General features: G+C 39.6%; 1 protein-coding gene across 3 annotated transcripts in view; it reads left to right on the top strand.

Annotated features, from left to right (window-relative positions):
* The first annotated feature begins 720 nt into the window (after positions 1 to 720).
* Positions 721 to 17,618, top strand: part of MAPK8 (mitogen-activated protein kinase 8) — a 102,453-nt gene continuing 85,555 nt past the window's right edge. For all 3 annotated transcript variants that reach the window (XM_045809899.2, XM_045809902.2, XM_045809900.2), the window contains exon 1: positions 721 to 876. The gene's annotated coding sequence lies outside the window, so the exon portion shown is untranslated. The remainder of the gene's footprint in view (positions 877 to 17,618) is intronic.

The raw sequence follows: 17,618 nt of genomic DNA, 5'->3' as shown, positions 1-17,618 counted from the left end.
TATTGTTAAGAATTCCTTGAGCACGTGGCATTTAAATTGCTGAGATGTATTCTATTGCATGGATGAATGTAATTTAGACATCCATTGTTGTATATTTAAGGGCTTGCCAATTTGTCACTTCTATAACAAATACACGTTTTGTGGGCCTCAGAGATAAATAAGGTAATACATTGAATCTGGCACGAGGTGGATTTTGGGAAAACAGGAGGCAGTTTTTTCCATGTGGCTGAAAAGAACAGTTAATTGCTGTAGGTTGCTGGGCTCTGGACAGGTGTCCTCAGAATGTAAAGTGTTGTTGGTCAAGGTAAGAAGCATTTTGTCTCTTGGGTGTGTGGTCAGACCGGGGTGCCCGCTTGGCCTAAGCGCCCCTCACTTTTAAACCCTGAGGCGAGCAGCCCCTGAGGCTTTGGCTCCCGCCAGTGGAACGCCCCCGGCCAAAAAGCTGGGAGTTCTGGCCACACGCCGCCACGTGCCAGGAGCAGGGCCCCGCCCCCACCGGCTCCCCGACACGCCCCTCACACTTGGCTCTCTGAAGCTCTCCCCGCAGCCCCGCCTCCAGGCGACCTCCGCGAGCCCTCCCTGCCCCTATAGTAGCCCCGCCCCCGGGCTGCGGGCCCCGCCCCCGCAATCCGGGCCCCGGGGCTGCCCCGCCCCGCGGACTGTTTCGGAGGCGCGGGGGCGGGGTCCTGCGCGATGACGTGGGCGGGCGTGCGCGGTGACGGCCCGCGTCCCTGTTACTCAGCGGAGCGGCGGAGGCCGGACGACGCGGCCGGGAGCGCGGAGCCGCGAGCAACCCTGGGTAACGGCCGTGGCGACAGCCCGGACGGCGCCAGTCCCGCCGGCGGGCTTTCCTGTCGCCGTTCGCTGCGTTGCGGGGTGAGTGCAGTGGGCGCCGCAGGGCCGGGGCGGCCGGCGGCCCCGCCGTGTTTATGTTATTGTGCCGCCGCCACCGCCGCCTTCTCCTCAGCCGTGACCCCCTCCCGGGAGTGGGGGCGGGAGCGCGCGGCGGCGGGGGGCGCGCAGCGGGCGGGGGCGGCGCGGGAACAATAGCGGCCGGGGAGGCGGGGGCCGGCCAGGGGGCGTGGGGCTGCGGGACCCCGGGACCCCGGTGCGCCCCGGCCGTCAGCCCCCTGCCCGCCGCCCCGGCTCCACCCGTCTGTCCTCGCGCGCGCTCCTCCCGCGGGTCCCGCGTCCACGTCGGGAGGGGAAAATGGAGGGGGAGGTGGCAAGTTCTGAAACACTTCGGGGAAGGTCCGGACGGAGGCGCCAGGGCGGCCCTCCGCGCTCTGGCTGCCTCTCCCGGCGATGGAAAGCCGGGAGCGCTCCTCCGGTCGCCAGGTCCCGACGCCCGCCTGGCGCCCACGGGGTCCGTGTTTTTGTTTCTCGGTGGTTTCTTTGTGCTAAGGTTCTGGGCGAACGCAGTCAGCGGCGCCGAAAAAGGCTGGGGTGGCCTTCAGCTCTGGGCTGCGAGGGGGAGCCCGGGCCCTCGACTTGCGCGGAAGGTGTCCAGCAAGCTGTGAACGAGGTTCAGTGGTCAGCGGGCTTTTCTCTTGAGGGTCACTCGGTGGTGACCTTTTGACTTTTTCACCCCACCCTCTCCTCTCTTTGTCTTGCACTTGTGTTCCCAATCCTTAGATGGTAGAACCAAGTCCATTGTAGAGTATTGTGATGAACACTTTTCATTTCTGAGTCCGCCATCAGATGTTTACTGTGAACTTAATAACATGTTGACTACATGGTATCAATGTTCAGTGGTTACTATTTTTACCTCTGAAATTCAGTAGTCTTTTCAATAGAATTCTGGTCGTCAGTCCATTGTGTTTTGAGATGAGCGTTCGGCAAGTATCTTCTTGGCTATTAGAACATCTGTTTATTTCATTCATTCATTCATTCAGCAACTGTTCAGTACTGTACTCAGATGGAGAGTTTGAAGGTAAAGAGAAGTATCTTTTAATGGAAGAGGATTCTTTGACGGGAATATAATAGGTGTCCCTTTAAATGAGACAATTATGTAAGTGGTGTGTGTTAAAAAAGGTATAGTTATACTCTGGGTCATTTTACTGTTTTGTATTTTAGTACAATCTGGGACTTACAATGTTGTATTGGGAAGTAGAGTTAGGAGATTGGTCTAAATGTGCAATGGCTTTCTTTACAAATTTAACTTTTCAGTTTTAACAGCCTTACAGTCTTACGGTCATTGGTATGTTTACCTCCGATATCCCTGCTGTGGGTTAAATCTAGGAGGTCATATGCTGTAAGTGAACATGTTTAGTGCTGTGCCTGACAAAAGCAAGCAATCAAAATGGGACTTCCTTGAGGACAGGCCTGTCTTGCATCTGTCTCCAGCACTTAGCCTGAAATAAAGTAAGTGTTCAATAAGAGTCAGACTGATGAAAAACTCTTTATAATTAATAATATTTAAAATCCAGTCTTAAAATCCAGTCTTTACAGTTCTCTGTAAAGTTTTGGAAGCCTCTTGCAAACTGTCACTTTCAGATGGCTAAATGACTCATTCATATGTATTATCTGTCACCACAGTGGGGGCTTTTGAATATTTTATTTATTTATTTTTAAAGATTTTATTTATTTGAGAGTGAGAGCAAGCACAAGTGAGGCGGGGGATGGGGGGAGGAGCAGAGGGAGAGGGAGAAGCAGGCTCTTCACTGAACTGGGAGCCTGAAGTGGGACTCCTTGGGATCATGCCCTGAGGGGAAGGCAGACGCTTAATTGGCTGAGCCACCCAGGTGCCTCTGAATATTTTAGTATCAGTTTTTTTCTATGACTTCTAATTCGTTATTCTACAACAAAACCTTGTCTAGAATTAGAATGTCTTTTTTAGTATGTGCATCACACACAGACATAGTGATATTACAATAGGGGTCTAAAATGATTGTGTTTGGTTTTTTTGTGAATATTGCTTGAAAAGTTTCTGATGACACTTGTAAGTGGAAAAGCTAGGAAATAAGCTACATAAAAGTTTTATTAGAGATGTTTAATTTCTGATTGCATTTTTTTGAAATGTTCAATTTAAAGTTCTACCTTGGTGAAGTATTTGGGCCTAACTTAATTTAAAATTTTACTATTAGTGAAGCATGTGGGCCTGAAACCCCAAATAATACTGATTTATCCAAGTTATATCTTTTTTCCACTCACTACTTAATAAATTTTAGCATTTGTTCTGGATATGAGAGAATTTGAGGTGAGCTCATTATTGCCTGATGTAGAGTACGAGTGAAAAGGAAATGATACTTTAGTAAGATAAAGAATGAAAATCTTGAGATACCAAACTTTTATTGCTTTGCCTAGTTACAGTATGTCAGATTTCAGGAAGGGTTACTGATACAAATCCTTTGGCTGTAGCTCAGGCTACATGTCAAACCAGTTTTTGTTTTGTTTTGTTTATGAATTTCTTTTGGTTTTTTAAAAATAACAGCTTTATTGAGATATAATTCACATACCATAAAATTTACCCTTTTAGCGTGTGCATCAGTGGTTTTTAATATATTCCCAAAGTCCTCAATTGATCGCTGCTAATTCCAGAACATTTTCATCACCCCAAGAAAAACTGTATCTATTAGCAGCTATTCCCCTTTCCACTCTAAATTATGTTTAAAGGTAGAGAGAGCACTGATTCTTTTGGTGAGTATAGTCCACTAATAAGTTTGAAATGTGCTGTCTTTGTGCCCTGGCAGAGTAGGGAACTATATCCTTATACTCCTTTAGATCCTGGGAGAAAGGCCACTTGGAAAGGAAATTAGTTTAAGAATAAATTCTACCCAAATTAATGAGGTTAGAATCTTAACTCAATGCCTAATATTATGGAAATGACCTTGTGAAGATATTCACTGCTCAGTGAAACAACTTAAAATAATGTAAGTGGCCAGTCGCAAACTACCTAGTGACAGTCAAGGAAGTTGTTGAGTAGAAGTCTGATCCATGTTAGTCTGTTTTGTCTGTGAATTGAGTTTGAACACATTTGAATCATCTACATAGTTCAGATGCTGTGTTGCACATGTAGAAGTATAAAATAATGTCCGACATTAAGATGCCAGCTCTCTAGAGGTCTCTGGTCAAGTCAATGGTATGGGTAGCAGCCTTTCTGATTCATGAAGTGCAGGGAAGTCATTATAGCCACATAGTTCTAGATATGAATCATTGGCCTATTTCGGAGTTGTGATGCTTATTGTCTTAGTCATGAGTTCTTTACATGAACATTTAGAAAATTAGTCTTCTTACTCTAATGCAGATTAACTTGAACTTTGATTTCAGAAATGAGTTCTGAGTCAACAGACTTTACTACCTAAAAGGAGACAGGAGTATTGAAATAAGAGCTGTCCTATCATTCAGGGCGATAGGTGAAACTAGACCTGTCCAGGATTCAGACCTAGGTTCACTTTTCAATTCTGTCTTCTAGACTTTGTCATTAACAAGTTCTAGAACCATAGAAAAGTTGCTTAACCTTTTTGGATTTAGCACTGTGAACTGAGGCTGTTGGAACTCTTCTATAAAAATGTTCCTTAGATAGGTTTTTCTTCAGAAAACATACTGGGACAAAAAGAGTCTTTTGGTGATAATCTGAATCCTGTATCAAGAACAGCAATGAAACTTAGACTTTTGTAATTTATAGAAGCAGAAAAAATTAAGTCAAATATTTTCTGTAATCCATTTTTACAAAACAAATAAAAATTTCACTGTAAACTTGAGTTATTTGAATGATACATTTTATTCATTCCACAACACCATACTTACTAATGAGACTCCTTATTCTCAGAGAGTGGAAGATGTGAAAATGAAGTTTATTAGCCTTAAGAAGCTTATGATCAGGGAAGGGAATAGAGGCATATCTAAATAGTGAATTTATGTTCTTTTAAAAGATTTATGAGAGGGCTTCCCCCAAACAAACAAAAGCCTGCCCCAAATATCTGGGCAGGCTAAATTTCATAGAAATCCATTTTTTAAATTTCATGTGAGTGTGTATGTATATAAAATCTTTTAGAAAACTTATTAGCTGCCGTTCTTTTTCAGGGTGGTGGGTTATATCAGAAATATAGCAATAAAGTACAAATATGTGTTAGTCTCCTGTTATCCTTTGGTAGTACATCAGGTTTGGTTAAAATCTGCCAGTTCTTTAAGAAGTTAAGGAGCCCAAACTTAATAGTGATTGTTAACATGAGTTTTAAGGTCAGCTCTGAGTTCAAATTCATGATCCAAATCTAACTAACTGTATGGCCAGATTAGGTCAGGTTGTATAACATCTCCGGGCCTATTTTTATTATTTGTCAAGTGAGAATAATAATACCACATAATCTCATAGGTCCATAAGGTTTAAGTAAGGCATCGCGTTTAAAGTGCTTGGTACTAATACAGTATGTGGAACACTAGATGTAAGTATTCAGGAAATTTTAGCTATTATTATCACTTATTATTTTTAACTTGGAACAAATGCAAAATGCCAAGTAAATTAAAAACTAACTTCATGTATGCGTCTGAATTCTCCAGAAATGCCAGTTGTTTCCCTCTGCATCTTTGGGGTTTTATTTAAAATTGGATTGTCTTCATCTAATCTGAATTGACTGAAATGGTTTAACATTTGGACCAGTAATTCTCTCTGCTTTAAAATTTGGAAACATTCCAAAAGCAAATATTAAAAGAAAATTATTTGTCACATCCTCTAATACAAAGTTATTTTGCTGTGTGTACCTTTCCCACTGCAGAGATTTGCCTAAGCTTTCCTAGGTTGATTATCATAGATTTCTAAAAGAATGGTAATCCAGGAGCTGGGAATAGCTGTATCCTCTTTCCGTATTTGAAGAAAATGGAATACTGTTGCATCTTTAATATTACTGGAATTTTTGACTCTGTGAAGATTGCGAATTTGTCAGAGACCGGGCAACTACAGCAGCTCATTAAGCACTTTTTAGAGGTCTCTAGAAAAATGAGGGAAGTTATAAGTAGCATCTTGAAATATTTTTCCTGTGTTTTCCTAAGTTTTCTGTGTAGTGCTTCAGTGGTTATATTGGTACGTCAGATTTCTTTCTCCTTCTTGAGGATAGCAGCTATGAAATGACACTGGTTTTACACAGGCAGTATTCATTGAGAAGTCATCTATACCAGGGCAGGTATTAAGTGATGTGGATGCAACAGGAAGTAGAAATTAGTCTCTACTTTCCATGCGTATAACCTGATGAGAAATAAGGACAAACATAAGTGCATTTATCTCCTAAGGCAAGGAACCAGATATTGATAGGCGTTTCATTGGGAATTTCTTTAATCTTGAAGCCTGAGTGCTGGATGTTGGAGCATTTGGGGATTTCCAAACCATATATCTCTCACCTTGCCTTTTAAAATATACTCACTAGATAAACCACAAAAATCAAGTGTTATCTTTCCTAATTTCTGGTTAAAGATGAGAATGCGTCACAGATAAGTCAAAATCTAAATCATAAGAAAAGATAAACCTTATATCCTCAAATCCATTTTGGAACACAATAAGATATTAAAAGAAGTATATGAAAAGCAGATAGAAAAGATGCTACTCATATACTAATCAGAGCCCTTAAACTCTTCTGTATTGAAGCTCTGAAGACTTACAGCTAGACTTATGCTTGGAGCATTTCTTAAGTTTTTCTAATATTGAGAAGTATGGGTTTCACTGCTTCCTGTTGCTAAGGGGCCTAAGCCCCACCATATTTTGGGGTCACTAGAAAAGAAAAACAATACATTTTGGGGGTCGCTAGAAAAGAAAAACCTTCTTTGCTCGGCATGAGGCATCAAGACATCAGCTAAAAACTGTTAATAAGGATGGATACTCACTCTTCCCTGACTTGCTCCTTAGAGGGTGACTGTCTGACTCTCAGCTGCCATATGGGTCAACCAAAAGTGAAATAAAGGAAAGCCATCACTATATAGATTTCTCTGTGACTTAAGAGTTACTTTTTAGTCAAAACAAATAAAAACCAAAGCATATAGCTGAGAGTTGAAAAGTTTTAGTAATTTTATTTACATTTTTAAGTAATGTATTCACTTTGACTCAGAATTTCAAGAAGATTTAAAAAGATGTACAGCATAGTCCCCTTCCCATTCTGCACAGCCACCCAGTTCCTCCACATGGAAACAGTGTTATGTTTCCTGTGAATCACTTAAAGATAGGTTATGTATGTGCAAGTAAATAGAGATATATAATTCCTTGTCCAAAACCCTTGATCCAGATGTATTTCAGAATTAAGGGGTTTTGTTTTGTTCTGTATTTTGGGGGGGGGGTGTGCTGTGGAAAGGTAGTATAGTGCGTCTCATGTATTATTCAAAATCCCTAATTGGAGGGGAATGTGTAGCATCTTGTAATTAAATGCATTAATATTTCTATATCAGAAGCATAGATAGTACAATAAAGATAAAGATTATAAAGTCTTATGGAAATTACTGACAGATTTTGACACCAAACAGGTTTGTACTAAACTTATAAAAAATATTTTTTCTGAGCTTTACAGATTTTGGAATTGCCAATGATGGATTGTATGTCTTACATATATAACGTATGTCCTCTGCCTTCATCTCCTTTTTCATTTAAGTTGTTGCATACTATGCACAATATCCTTTACCTTTTATTTTTAACAATATAGCTTAGGATGGTTTCCTACTAGTCATATCAGGACATAAATATGATGCTTTTTCTTTCCTTTCCTTTCCTTTCCTTTTCTTTTCTTTTTTCTTTTCTTTTCTTTCTTTCACCACAGTGTCTTAGCTTCGGCTGCTATGGCAAAATACCATAGACTTGGTGGCTTAAACAATAGACATTCCAGTTCTAGAGCCTGGGAAGTGCAAGGTCAAGGTGCTCAGAGATTTGGTTCGTGTGAGGACTCTTCCTGGCTTGCAGATGTCACTTCACTGTGTCCTCACATGGAGAGAGGGAGTGTCTGCTCTCTCTTCCTCTTTTTATGACACTAATGCCATCATGGGGGTCCCATCTTCATGAGTTCTTGTAGTCCTAATTACCTCCGGAAGTCCCAAAGGGGACACAAAAATTCAGTCTGTAACACCGTTATACAGGTATAACATTGATTTAAGTAGCCCCGTTTTTGATGTACATTTAGGTGGTTTTCAGTCTTTTGCCATTGAAAGCCATGTGTGAGCCAGGACTCACATAATGTTGAATAAGCTAGAAATAAGAAATCAAAACCAAGGGAAAACAAGAATCTAGAATATGCTAATAATACAATAAATGATAGTTATTCAGTGCTTATTATTTATCATGCACTGTTCTAGTGCTTAACCTCTGTTAAAGTGTTTAAACATCACAAAATAGCTCTATGAAGTAGTCTCTGTTTACTGTTATTCCTATTTTATGGATGAGGAAGCAGGCACAGAGAGATTAAGTGGGAAATTGTTGGTGATGTCGATGAGTTTTATTAAAATGAAGAGGAAGAAAACAAATTGAAGTCAGTTGAAAGACACTGAATGAAAGTTTTTTGAGTGAATGAGAAATGAGCAAATGCAGTTACAGTGTATGTAGACAGCTTTTTAAAGATTAGCCATGAAGGGAAAGTAAGTGGGTAGATAAAGGAAAATGTAGGGCTTAGCAATGAAAAGGAGAATACACAGGGAAGGGAATGGAGAGCATGGGTAGAGAGATTGGCCTTTGTTAGAGATTGTCTATCATATAGGAGGGAATGCAGAAAAATTGTGTGCCCTTTCTTGCAAGGAAGTTTGGTGGTTGGAAGATGAAGGCTTATCTTTCTGGCATTCATTTTTTGTCCTAGTTTCTGTTTTCTCAGTGAAGTAGGAGATTGGTATGGGCGTGGGCGGGGGAGGGAGGGAGTGTGGGAAGTTTGAAGCAGTGTGCCAGGAAGTATTGATTGATTATTCTTTTAAGGTTTGAAATCTTGAATTTAAAGTGATATTAGCCTGGTTTTGTGATTCCACCCCCCCCCCGCCCCCAGCATTATTTAACTGGTTAGATAAAAACACAGGCAGATCAGCTTCTGGGGTGAGGTTTTGCTAGGTGTATCAGAGTTCTCAAAGAATAGCATCAGTAACAGATATGTATGTATGTATACACAAGGAGAGTTCAGGGAATTTGCTTATACAGTTACGGGGGCTGGCAAGTTGGAAATCTGTAGGGCAGTCCATCAGAAAGCTTTTGGGCAGGAGCTGATGCTGCAGACTTGAAGCAGAATTTCCTCTTCCTCAGGGAAACCTCAGTTTTGCTCTTAAAACATTTCAACAGATTGGATGAGGTGCGCCCACATTATTGAGGATTATGTCCTGTACTTAAAGTCTACTGACTGTGGATGTTAGCAACATCTGCAAAATATCTTCACAGCAACACTTAGATTTGTTTTTGATTGAATAACAGGACCATCATCCCACAAAAGTGACACATAAAACTAGGTCAGTATGAAATAAGGAAAAGGGAAGGGACAAGGGAAATAAGGGCTTTTTTTTTTTTTTTTTTTTTAAGGGAGTGCTTACAGGAGTGGTGATGAATCATAAAATCTTAACTGGATAAGAAAGGAGGTGAAGTCAGGATGGATAGTAAGGAAGTGGTAGCATCAGTGTATTGGAAATTTCAATTAGAATTGTTGGAGGTGAGTGGGATGGAATAAAGTAATGATCTATAAGGATTGAATGTGTTGGTCAGAGTGGGATGCTCAAAATAGAGATTTAACATGTACGGTAGTTTCTAGCGATGTTAATACCCAGGATGGGCTTTGGGAGTGGGCTACTAAGGTGGAATTGAATGAAAAGTCTGTGGAAATGAGGAGGCCAGTGAATAAAAAAGGCTGAGCTCTTAAAGGGGTCAGTCTCCATAAATGGTGAAGACAAGCAGGTGGTGAGGAAGTAAGGATACTTACTGTGAACTAGTTGCCAGCATCCTTAATCAGTGGGGAAGAATTGGAAGGAGGGTAGATGATAATAAAGAATGGTAAAGGTAGTATAATCAGCTAGATTTGACTATCACAAATTAGGAACTTCAGGCCAGTGAAGGGCTTAGGAGAATTGGAAGATTGGGTAAAATGGAGGAATGTACTCAATACCGTGGCAGTAAGAACTTGGGGGAAGATGACCAGGAAGGGTTGGACTTTTTCTGGGATGTGGGGTGTGATGGGATTAGTCCTGATAATAGGAGAAGCGGGCATCGTTTTTACTGTGAGAGGACTCTGGCAGTGTTTTTCAAATTGCCAGTCATGAATTTAGGAGATTACAACTAATGTTGTATTTTTAAATGAAATGAAATAGAAAATATCACAGTATAATGTCACAAGTATATATCACAGTAGAATATCAAAAGTAGTAAAGGGGCTAAGAATTTTTTATCAGCTTTGTTGAGATTTAATTCACATACCATTACAGTTCACCTATTTGAAGTATACAAGTTATTTTTTTGTGTACTCATGGAATAGTGCTACCATCACCACAGCCTAAGTTTAGAACATATTTGTCACTCCAAAAACTCCATACCTATTAGCAGTCACTCCCCCCATTCCTGTACAGCCCCCCACTTTTACCCCAGCCCCAAGCAACCACTTATTCTCTACTTTTTATCTCTATAGATTTGCTTATTTTAAGCATTTTATGTAAATATAATCATGTAGTATATAGTCTTTTGTGACTTGGTTTATTTTAGTTAGCATAATGTTTTCAAGGTTCATTCATTTTGTAGCATGATTAGTACTTCATTCCTTTTTATGGCCTAGTAATATTCCATTCTACAGGTGTACCACATTTTATTTATCCATTCTTCAATTGGTGGGCATTTGGCTGCCTTAAGTCATGCTGTCATGAACATTCATGTACAAGTTGCTGTGTGATGTGTTTTCAGTTCCTTTGGGTATATAACCACATTGGATTGGAATTGTTGGTTGTATGGATAATTCCATGTTTCACATTTTGAGGAACTGCCTAGTGGCTTTTCAAAGTGGCTGCACCATTTTACATTACCACCAGCAAGGTACAAAGGTTCCAGTTTCTCTGCATCCTATCAGTGCCTGTGACTGTTTGTCTTTTGATATAGCCTTCCTAATGGGTGGGAAGTGGCATTTCGTTGTGGTTTCGATTTGCACTTCTCTGATGGCTGATGATGTTGATCATCATTACATGTGCTTATTGGCCATTTGTATATCTTGGGGAAAATGTTTATTCAGATTCTTTGCCTGTTTTTAAATTGGGTTACCTTTTTGTTTTTAAGTTGTGTTCTTTATGTAGTGTAGATAAAAGTCCCTCATCAGACATGTGATTTGCAGATATTTTCACCTGTTTTCGGGGTTTTCAGTTTTTTGATAGTATTGTTTCCAGGAGAAAAGATTTTAGTTTTAATGAAATCCAGTTTCTGTTTCTTTTGTTGTTGCTTGTGTTTTTGGTGTTTTATGTAAGAAACCATCACCTAACTCAAGGTTATGAAGATCACTCCTGTGTTTCCTTCTAAAAGTTTTATATTTTGAGCTCTTACATTTAGTTCTGTGATCCATTTTGAGTTAATTTTTTTGTGTATGGTGTGCAGAAGGGATCTGACTCCATTCTTTTGCATGCGGACATGCAATTGTCCTAGCACTATTTGTTGCAAATACTGTGCTTTTTTATGTCTTGTCATCCTTGTTTTTTTTTTTTTTTAAATATGCTTTTTCCTGGACTGTCAGTTCTATTCCATTAATCTGTTTGTCTGTCATTATATCAGCCACCCTGTCTTGATTATTTTAGTAAAAAGGTTTTTTTGAAATTTGTGTTTAAATTAAGTTGAGTGTACTTATATATAGATACACCCAGAGGTTGTCTGTAATGGGTTATGATGTAAAACGCTTGAAAATCTCTGATTGAGCTTTGGTGGTTTTCTGTAACAGTTCATGCTCTTATGGCAAATTAATGGGATGTATTCCCTCTCAGAGAATGTACCAACAAGGCAGGTTAAAGGGCTTTTTTCTGGGTGTAGAATTCTTTTTATTGAATGACACATTTTTCTTACTTTAGTAGATGTTCTTTTTGGGTGTGTGTGGACCTAAGGGGAGTAAGGAATAAGGAAGGTTTAGAACAGCTGTGGAATATTTAACCGGAGATGAACCTGAGGAATAGGAAATGAGGTATGATTTGAAATTTCAAAGTTATCAGGGTTTTGTCTTGGGCCAGTTTTTCATGATTCTGTTTTTGTTTTTTGTGTTTTAGAAGATTTTATTTATTTGAGGGAGAGAGAGAAAGCGAGCACGAGCCAGGCGGTGCGGGGCGGCAGGGATGGCTTTGGTGCAGAGGGAGAGGGGAAGCAGGGAGCTCAACTCGGGGCTGGATCCCAGGACCCTGGGGTCATGACCTGAACCAAAGACAGATGGGTAACCAACTGAGCCACCCAAGTGCCTTCTGAGTTTAAAAAAAAAAAAAAAAATTCTTTGAAAATGTTAAGCATGTCTGTATTGGGTAACTTCATTATTTTGATCCTTTGTAGGTATTTTCCTGTAGGCTTTGTGTCACTCAGTTTTTCATCATATTGTTTTGGTCTTTTATACTTGGATGTTTCTTAAGACATTATATATGCAAAAGTCTAGGGATAGTTCAAGGTTTAGGGATGATGTTATCTCCTTCCATAAAGGACTTGTGTTTACTTTCAGTAGGAGGCTAGCTAGTGGAACTAGCCATCCTGGATCATCTTAATCCAGTTAGAGACTGAAATGTTTCAAAGCTGGGCTCCAAACTCTGCAAAGGCTGGTCTGTTTTATGTTTTCTTTACACCCAGAATATGATTCTTTGGGGGTCCTAACATAAAACCAGGGATGTTATAAGCCCCCACCCCCCAATTTCTCTATTCCCATACTGCATTGGGCCCTTACCTCCAATATTTAACTCTCTCAGCCTTGCAGATCTGTGAAAAGTTCAGCCCAGCTTCTCAGTTACCTATATGGAATTGACAGATGCAACCTGGGAAAAATGGCCCCAGATGCCTCGCCCCCCCTCTGAGAATTTCCTTACTGTCTCAAATCTTACCTTAGCCTCCTTACCTTTTTTTACTGCCTTGTTAGCATTCTGATGCCTTCAAAGAGGTGTGGGGTTTTTGTTTGCTTCTCTGATTTCTCCTGGGGGAAGGGGTGTCCAGTTTTTCTTGTTCTCAATAAGAGAGTGCTCTGAATTACCTAGTTCACCAAAGTAATTTATTAGCTCGATGGAGGCCTATTTCATAAGATTTCCAGTATATATAGTTTTAGTTTTTCTCAAGGTGAGATGTTGAGTATTAGCATTATTATATATACATTATGTATTATGTAGCCATATGTATACGTTATAGCAATTATTACAGAAGGGGAAAACAGATTTAGGGGTAGAAAAGGGAGGAAACAAATGGCAGAGAAAATGATATTTTTGCAAAGTTTGAGAGAGTTAAAGCTAGGGTAACATTTCCATGTCTGTCAGGAGTATCAAAGGACAGTTATGTATGAAAGGAGCTGACATTTATCAGCATGAGATCGTCATAGTTATGCGACTGTAGAATCTCAGATATAGTGGAACAGGCATAGGGAAGTATCTACTCAGTTAAGTTAAAATTTTAAATTTGTTCCACAAAGAGAAGCCCCAGGATTGTCTTCTAAGTCATTAAGAAGGGTTTGACTTTGGGGCTTATGGTTATGCCTTGTAGCAAGCAGTATATATCTACAGCACAGCCACTAGTAAAGGATTAAAAAGAGAAATTAATTCTGTGAAATCCATTATTAATATAAGATATATGAAATCGTATGGATTTTGATTTAATGTGCTACTTAATATATACATATTAATTAACTTATGCTCTTCGTGAGTTAATTTATGTTCTTGATCCTCCAACTCATTTTCTTTATTTCTGAAATTTGTAAGTTATAAAATTTTCTGCTACTCCTTAAGCTGTTGTAATTGAAGAGTGAAAATGATATCTCTTTTGTAGTCCCCTTTCTTCTTCTAAGAAAATGAGAGATATTGGAGGTGTCCTCTCTCAGGTGATTTTATCAGCAGGGTTTTGGTTGATATTTTAAACTTTTGGAAGATGGAAAGTGTTTCTTAAACTGATTCCCTCCTTCATGCTCCACCTTTCTAATGTTTATGCAGTGTGTGTGTTATGGGACACTGGTTTAAAATCTGAAAGTTTGTCTGTAGAATCTGCTAGTACTATATTTTGGTGCTTTACAGTTCATCATTCGGCAAGCCTTTTTTTTTTTTTTTTTTTTTTTAATTTCATTCCCCCACACCATTCCCAAACTACTTTAAGAATCTTCAGGGGCGCCTGGTGGCTCAGCTGGTTAAGTGTCTGTCTTCGGCTCATAACATAACATGATCTCAGGGTCCTGGGATCAAGCCCTGCATTGGGCTCACTGCTCAGTGGGGAGTCGGCTTGTCCCTCTGTCCCTCCCCTGCTGACGCGTGCACTCTGTCTCTCTCTCGCTCTCACATAAATAAAATCTAAAAAAAAAAAATGTTCAAACATACAAATTGAAAGAATAGTACAATGAGCACCCCAGACTACCATTTGGATACAGTTGTTAACATTTTGTAATATTTGTTTATATTTCTCTTAATAGAGGCTTTATGTGCATGCGTTTGACCCCTAAATGCTGCAGTTCATCTCCTAAAATTAAACACATTTTCCTACAGATGTCATTCTTTTAACAAGAAACCTTAAGTTTTAGTCTGTATTCAGGTTTCTTTAGTTGTCCATTTGTAGATGGTTTTCTCAAACCAGGGTTCAGAGTTCATGCATAACATTTGTTGTTGCTTTAGACACTTAGTGTGCCTCTCCATCTGTGGAGTATATGTTGCAAGACACCCAGTGGATGCCTGAAACTACAGGTAGTACCAAACCCTATTTTTTTCCAATATATGTATACCTACAGTAAAGTTTAATTTGTAAATTAGGCACAGTAAGAGATTAATAACAATAATAAAACAAAACAATCATCATTATATAAAAGTTATGTGAATGTGGTCTCCCTCTAAATATCTTGTACTGTACTTACCCTTCTTGTGATGATGTGAGGTGATAAAATGCTTATGTGATGAGATGAAGTGAGATGAGTGATGTAGGTATTGTGAATAGTGTTAGGCTAGTATTGACATGCTGATGGTAGATCAGAAGGGGCTTCATTTGCTTCTGGATCATGGTCAAAATCATGGAAAGCAAAACCTCAGATAAGGGTAGACTACTACAGGTGTCCCTGCCTGTACTTTTTCTCCCATGATATTGCCTTCTTAAAAAGATAAGGCCAGTTGTCTTGCAGAATGTTCCACATTCTGAATTTGTATGATTGTTTCCTTGTGGCATTTAACTTGTATCTGCAGCCACTGTGTTTCCTAAAAATAGAAGGTTGGGTCTAGAGGCAGAATTGTATTTAGGTTTTTTGGCTTATATGCTCCTGTGTACATTATATTCATTCATAACTCAAGACCTATAACACCAGGTTGTGTGCCCAAATTGTAGTCATTTGGTTATGGTGGTATTCATTAGATCTATCAATTACAAAGATGGGTTTTATTTCTCCTTCTTTGTAATTAACAACTGATCAGTGAGGCAATAGTTTGGTTCCCCGAGAGTATTCTGTTTCCCAGTAGCCTTTGCCTAAATTTTCTTAGCCTTTATTGATGAGCCTTGTCTAAACCAGTTATTTCACTTGGGCTCACGAAATGTTGCCTTTTCTAACCCTGTCATCCTTCTGATCTATTAGCCAACTATCCGCCATTAAAAAGGCATTTCCCTTGTCAACTAGGATTGAACTACAGTTTTTCCTAAAAAGATGAGGTAAATGCCTATTTTCCTTTGATTTATCAACTTTTTAACTCCGAAAACTCTTTGAACTCTGAAACTCTGAACTTGATGTCTACTCTGAAAATTAATTACCTGTCATCTCCAATGGTGGCAAACTTTATTTCTCTCTTTTTCTCTCTTGTAGTATGACAGCAATTTGTGGAGGGTTTTTTAGTGTTTTTATAATCATTTCAGTCACTGTTCCTTCTTTTTAAAATATAATTCAGTTGGCCAACATATAGTACATTACTAGTTTCAGATGTAGTGTTCAGTATTTATCAGTTGCACCCACCCAGTGCTCATCACAGCATGTGCTGTCCTTAATGCCCATCACCTAATTACTGCATCCCCCCACCACCTCCCCTCCACCAACCCTCAGTTTGTTTCCTATAATTAAGAGTCCCTTATGGTTTTTCTCCCTCTCTGATGACTTGCCATTCAGTTTTCCCTCCCTTCCCCTATGATCCTCTGTGCTGTTTCTTATATTCCACATATGAGTGAAACCATATGATAATTGTCTTTCACTCATCATAATACCTTCCAGTTCCATCCACATAAATGTAAATAGTAAGTATGCATCTTTTCTGATAGCTGAGTAGTATTTTGTTGTGTGTGTGTGTGTGTGTGTATGTATATATATATATATATATATATATATATATATATATATATATATATATACCGCATCTTCTTTATCCATTCATCTGTCGATGGACATCTGGGCTCTTTCCACAGTTTGCCTATTGTGGACATTGCTGCTATGAACATTGTGATGCATATGCCCCTTCGGGTCACTACATTTGTATTTTTGGGTTAAATATCTAGTAGTGCAGTTGCCACCTCGTAGGGTAGCTCTATTTTTTAACTTCTTGAGGAACCTCCATTCTTACTGGTGTGAGATGGTATCTCCTTGTGGTTTTGACCATTTTGGTTTGACCTTGTGGTTTTAACCATTCTTACTGGTGTGAGATGGTATCTCCTTGTGGTTTTGATTTGTATTTTCCTGATGCCGAGTAATATGGAGCATTTTGGCCATTTGGATGTCGTCTTTGGAGAAATGTCTGTTCGTGTCTTCTGCCCATTTCTTGACTGGATTATTTGTTTTTTTGGGTGAGTTTGATAAGTTCTTTATAGATCTTGGATATCAGCCCTTTATCTGATATGTCATTTGCAAGTATCTTTTCCTATTCTGTAGGTTGCCTTTTAGTTTTGTTGACTGTTTCCTTTGCTGTGCAAAAGCTTTTTATCTTGACGAAGTCCCAATAGTCCATTTTTGCTTTTGTTTCCTTTGCCTTTGGAGACATGTCTAACAAGAAGTTCCTGCGGCCGAGGTCAAAGAGATTGCTGCCTGTGTTCTCCTCTAGGAGAACTTTCAATCTAGAGGTGACTTTAGGTCTAAAACGAGTCTCTTGTAGACAGCATATGGATGTGTCTTGCTTTTTTATCCAATCTGACACCCTGTGTCTTTTGATTGGAGCATTTAGCCCACTTACATTCAGAGTGACTATTGAAAGATAAGAGTTTAGTGCCATTGTATTATCTGTAAAGTCCCTGTTTTTGTAGATTGTCTCTGTTTCTTTCTGGTCTGTGTTACTTTTCGGCTCTCTCTTCGCTTACAGGATTCCCTTTAATGTTTCTTGCTGGGCTGGTTTAGTGATCACAAATTCTTTTAGTTTCTGTTTGTCCTGGACGCTCTTTATCTCTCTTTCCATTCTGAATGACAGCCTTGCTGGATATTCTTGGCTGCATGTTTTTCTCATTCAGGACCCTGAATATATCACGCCAGCCCTTTCTGGCCTGCCAGGTCTCTGGATGAGTCTGCTTGCCAGTGTAATGTTCCTACCCCTGTAGGTTAAGGACCTCTTATCTTGAGCTC

This window comes from Ursus americanus, chromosome 6 (assembly GCF_024610735.1).
Source record: "Ursus americanus isolate L20-20 chromosome 6, mUrsAme1.1.p, whole genome shotgun sequence".
In the NCBI taxonomy this organism is placed as follows: Eukaryota; Metazoa; Chordata; class Mammalia; order Carnivora; family Ursidae; genus Ursus; species Ursus americanus.
This window is presented reverse-complemented; position numbering and strand designations above follow the sequence as displayed.